Below are 6,056 nucleotides of genomic sequence, written 5' to 3' on the forward strand. Positions count from 1 at the left end.
GTGTCTTTTGAAATAACTGCCCTGAGTAAACATTGAACAATGTCGGGGATGGAATGCAACCTTATCTGACTCTTGGTTGTATAAAGATTTCGTCGGTATAATTGCCTCTAATTGTCACCATGGAAGCATACTCGTACGAAATACGATTGAACTGTAAATAATAGTCAACCAACTGAGGTAGCAGACGATTTATTTGACGTCTAACGATAACGATTTTAGCAATGGATCTAACAAATAAAACAAAAAACCAAGAGAGCGGAGAACAAGCTCCGACAATAAGCGAATATATTATCGAGAATTTAAAAATAAACAAAAGCCCAGAAATCGACTGCATTACGACTGAAATTATTAAATTTGGAGGACGTCTGTTAGCAGATAAAATCCAGAAATTAATCAAAGGTATATAGGAACAAAAAATACTACCTGAGGAATAAACAAAAGCAATACTGTGCCCTATTTAAAGGAAATATTGCTGAATGTCAGAGTGGCATATGGCGCTACTCAACATAGCATATAAAATATTGGCTATGCATATTAAGAATATATTAGCAACGAAGGTTCATAAAAGCATAGGAGAATATTAGTGTGGGTTTAGAAAAGGCAGGAGTACTGTAGATCAGATATTCTACGAGAAATACAGGCTAAAAGTTACGAATAAAATAAAGACACGATGGTTCTTTTCATTGATTCGAAACAGGCTTTCGATCGAGTCAAAAGAAAGGAACTATTCACAGCACTGTAAGATATAGATGTTTGTCCAAAGCTTATTAGAATGATAAAATTAACTCTTCAAACCACAGTGAATAAAGTCAAGATAAACAATAGTATGAGGAGAAATTACTCATACTGCATACTACAGTATGAGAGTAGCAACACTGAAATGGAACTGGGCAGGTCACGTAGCTCGAATGACAGATAATAGATGGACAAAGCAGATACTGGAATGAAGACCAAGAGATGATGACTACCGAAGCAGAGGTCGTCCACCAACACGTTGGACTGCAGATCTACAACGTTGTCATAGAAATTGGATGCAAGAGGCACAAGATCGAAAAAGATGAAAATTATGAGGGAGATCTATGTCCAGCAGTGGATAAGCGAAGATTGAATGATGATGAAACAATAGTATAACAGAAAGCTTTAAAGTCAACGAAGGAATGCGGCAGAGTGATCCATTATCATCTATGTTTGGCATAATATTAGAAAAGGTTATATAGAAAGCAAACATTAATGGAACAGGTCTGATCTACCACAAAAACAATAGTGCTTAGCATTTGCGGACGATTTGATAATCTTGACTAGAAGTACAATAGAGCTGATGGAAACAGTCATGGAACTCGAAGAGTTGGCAGCAACCAAAGGATTGTATATAAATGAAGCAAAAACGAAGTATATGGAATGGACAAATAAGCAATTTGTTAAGGGGCAGTACATAACAATTAAAATACCAAAGGGAACACAATACAAATTAGAAGAAGTTAATAGATTTGAACTGAGCTGAGCTAAACTAGAGCTGTAAACAAGGTCAGGATAGCCTTGATGATTTCCAATCTCCCATAGAAGTGGCACAAGAAGAAGAAAAAGAATAGATTTAAGTACTTAGGACATCTCTTCACAAGAGAACCTACATAACTGTGAAGAAAAAATACAGGAAAGAACTTTGTCAGACAACTGCGTTATATATGCTTTCAATGGTTTGTTAAGAAGCAAAAATATATCTCGAGAAGCAAAACTAATGACATACAAGACCGTAATAAGGCCGATAGTGACGTATGCTTAAATATTGCGCAAAATCTTTATTGGGAAAAACTTAAATGGACAATGGATAAGAAGAGCAAACAACGAGCTAACGGAGCTCTATCAAGAATCCAACGTATTAGCGACAATTAAGGTACAAAGTATCCAGGTATAGGGTAAGGTACAAAGTACAAAATCCCTCCCCTATGATTGAAATATTGGAATACTTTGCACCATACACAAAAAAGGAAATATCTTTGAATGCTCTAACCACAGAGAAAATTCGCTTCTAAATACAGCTTATAAAATATTTTCCACAGTACTATGTCATTGTATGACACCATATTCAGAACGTATAGTAGGAAAATATCAAGCTGGTTTCAGGGGTGGTAAATCGACAATTCATCAGATTGCAACCCTGGGACAAATTTTAGAAAAACACTGTAATATGGCATAGATACTGATCAAATATTTATAGAATACAAGGTAGCCTACGACTCTGTGAATAGAAGATAAATGTTCAAAGCACTGAAAGAGCTAGGAATATCAAATCAGATGGTAAATTTAACAAAACCAACTCTTAAAAAGTTGAATGTAGAATTAAGGGGGAACTGTCTGAACCTTTTAAAAGAAATAACGGGCTGCGCCATAGAGACCCTCTCTCCTGTATAATGTTTAATCTTGCTCTTATATATAATAAATCAGTGCAAATCCTGGCCTATACTGATAATATAAATATTGTTGGGAGAATGGAAAACGCTGTACGAGAGGCGTATGTAGCATTCAAAGAATCAGCTACAAAAATGGGTGTTTATTGTATTGTAACTAGGCAAAATTAAAACTACGGTGGACTGTAAAACACTGGCTTTAATGCTGTTTAAACAAAAACATGATCGTCTTTTGTAAAATGAAAACTGTTTCTTGCACGAATTTATTGTCTTTTACCGAAACTGCCAACGGTTTTTGCTGGTTGATGTCTAGTCTCGATCTCTCTGTCGTCTCCTCGGTGCGCGCACTCCTGGTTGAAGACACGCACACTGTTGCCGGTTGTACAAAAAGTCTAAGACAATAATTGTTTGCGGCGCAAACAATGGGTTTAATAATAAACACCAACAAACGAAGTATATTAAAATAAGCACACAACCACAAATTCTATGACCACTTGTTATAGAAAACGACGTTATCAAAGCAGTGAACGAATTTGTATACCTAAAAGCGCTCCTAAATACTGAAAATAATACTACCGCAGAGATAAATCGCAGAATTTGCACGACCAACAGATGCTATTTTAGGCTCAATATCCTCCTTAAATCTACAATTATATCGAAAATGCAAAAATAAAACTCTACAAAACAATAATACGCCCAGTCCTAACATATGGTTCAGAGACCTGGACTCTAACAAAAAATAATGAAAACATGTTAGGATGTTTTGAAGAAAAGTACTAAGGCGAATCTATGGAGCAGTGAATGACAATGGAGTGTGGAGAAGACGATATAACTTCGAACTTTATAGAATGTACCAGGAACCAGATATCATAAAACATATTAAGATAGGACGTCTGAGGTGGAGAGGGCATGTAATGCGGATGGAACAAAATAACCTAGCTAAAAAAACGTTACTTGATAGACCCATTAGTCAGAGAAGTAGAGGAAGACCCAGAACAAGGTTCCTTGATAACATCGATGAAGACATGAGAAATATGGGAATACGTGCTTGGAGGAGGAAGGAGATGGATAGGGACGAATGGAGAGAAATTCTTAAGGAGACTAGGACCCACATAGGGTTGTAAATCCAGAATGATGATGACTTATCTGCAATTTTTACGATAGCAGTTTAATTTTAGTACATATTTTTAATGACACGAATATCTATTCCTATATTTTTTAGCACCTGCATTAAATTTACATGCTATACTTTATCGAATGCCTTTTCAAATCCCATGAAGCATGCAAATACATATTTTCTTTAATTACGGCATTTTGTAATAGGATATTTAGCGCAAAAGTGCCTCCTGACTTCCCAAAGCATTTTTAAAACCAAATCGGGTACCTTCCTACCTTCGAGATCTTCTTCGCATTTGCGTCTAATTCTTTTGTGGAGTATTCTTAGGAAAATCTTAAGAGTGTGACTCATTAGGCTAATTAATAGATATTCTGAGAATTGTCTAGCATTGTGTTTTTTAGGTATGGCGACAAAGATGGATTTAAGCCAGTCTGTGGGAATCACTTCAGTGTTATAATATAACAGTATAATATATATATATATATATATATATATATATATATATATATATATATATATATATATATATATATATATTGCATTAAACAATTTTACAACTATCTTCATTTATTATCTTCAGCAACTCAGTTGCTGTATCACATGGACCACAAGCTTTCCTATTTTTAACATTTCTACCTCTGATTTCATATTTTTCTGGCCGTCAATACAATTTTGGCAGAAATCGGTAATATTGTTTCTGGCATCTTCAAACAACTCTGATATATACAGTTGCCATTCTTTTCTTCCTTCGTTCTCATGAACAAAAATTGTGTTGTAAGTATCAACTAGTACAGGTGAAACTTGTTTCTTAACTAAGTTGCTTATTCTTTTACTTTTTTGTGTACATTAAATAAGTTGTGTCTAGATACCACATCCTCCATTTCGTCGAACCTTTCTCTCATCTATCTTTCTTTGACTTATTTGAACTCCCTTTTAATTCTTCTCTATAGATATCTATTTTCTGTTTCATTCGATTTTATTAATTCTAAGGTGTCTTCTATTTTTCTTAGGAGTTGTAATGAAAGTAGAAGTAAGCGGTATTTCTCCTGTTTCATAAACTGTGATAAAAAGTTTAGTAAGCGTATATTGTTTAATAGTTCAACAAGCATCTCGTCCGATCGAAGAGCCTTTCCATTTTTCATATTCTTGAGCGCATATAGTAACTGTTGGCTGGCACTAACTGGTGGACAAAATCGTCCTTCTTTCGAGCAGTAAAGATGTATGTTCCCTTTGGGTAAAATCCTCTAGCATGGACCTCGTATCACTAGTTTATCACATATAACTATAATTATCATTTAATTCAAAGGTTTTTACACCCATTTTCGTAGCTAGTTTCAACTACTCTTAAAATTTTTCGTCGATGATGGTCCGACTGGACCGAAAACTTTTTGAAAAATTATAATCATTTGGATAAATTTTAAATATTTTTATTTAAATAAAGTCTTAAATAATCAAAGAATTAAAACAAGGAGACAGGGTAGCACCGACACTATTCAACATGACTCTTGAATATGTGATAAGACAGCTGAATGTAGGAAGAGGTAATCTCCTAACAAATACATCAATACAGATTGCCACCTATGCCAATGACATTAGCAGTATGCCTCGTATAACAGAAGAGGCGGCAGAAATGCAGTCACAATTAAAAACTGGGGCAGAAGAGACCGGACTAGAAATAAGTATTCAAAAGACAAAAAAACTAACACATGCAAGAGCTAGGAGAAACAGACGCACAGTTGTATTAGAGGACGATAATGAAACTGTAGAAAGTTTCACATATCAGGGAGTTACATTAAACACGGATGGAACAGAAAAACCAGAAATTCAAAGAAGAATAGTAAAGGGAAACAAAGCTTACTTTTCACTCACCCATGTGTTCCGCTCCAAAAACACCCACTGGAGATCGAAAATCATGGTCTACAAAACTATTATCAGACAAATAGTTTGTTATGGATGCGAGACATGGGTGATGACAGACAACACAAAACGAAAGCTGGAAGTATTTGAAAGAAAAGTCCTAAAAAAGATATTTGGACCTATTAATGATAACGGAGTATGAAGATCCAGGTATAACCATGAACTTTACCAAAACTGTTCAAAGAGGCACCAATCTCAGAATTCGTTAAACTTCAGAGACTTCGATGGGCTGATCATGTAGTGAGAATGAAGACTGAAAGATTGCCAAAAAGAGCCCTAGCCAGTAAAATGCAGGGGCGCAAGACCAAAAGGAAGGCCACGGAAAAGGTGGGATAATGAAGTGGCAGCGACGCGCAAAATTTGCTAGGCGTGAGAACCTGGAGAACGGAGAAGATCGACGCGGAACCGGCAAGGTTGAAGGCATAGTTTGAAGAGGGCCAAGGCTCCATTTGGACTATAGCGTCATTGTAGAGAGAGAGTGTGTGTGTGTGTCTGTGTTTTGTCCAATTAGAATAACTTTTTATTTTGTACCTTGAATGAAGCCAAAGCTAAATATATTTTATTATATGAAAGACAATGAGCTAAATATAATGACGTTTCACTGATAATGACAATGA

Source organism: Diabrotica undecimpunctata, chromosome 8 (assembly GCF_040954645.1).
Source record: "Diabrotica undecimpunctata isolate CICGRU chromosome 8, icDiaUnde3, whole genome shotgun sequence".
Taxonomy (NCBI): Eukaryota; Metazoa; Arthropoda; class Insecta; order Coleoptera; family Chrysomelidae; genus Diabrotica; species Diabrotica undecimpunctata.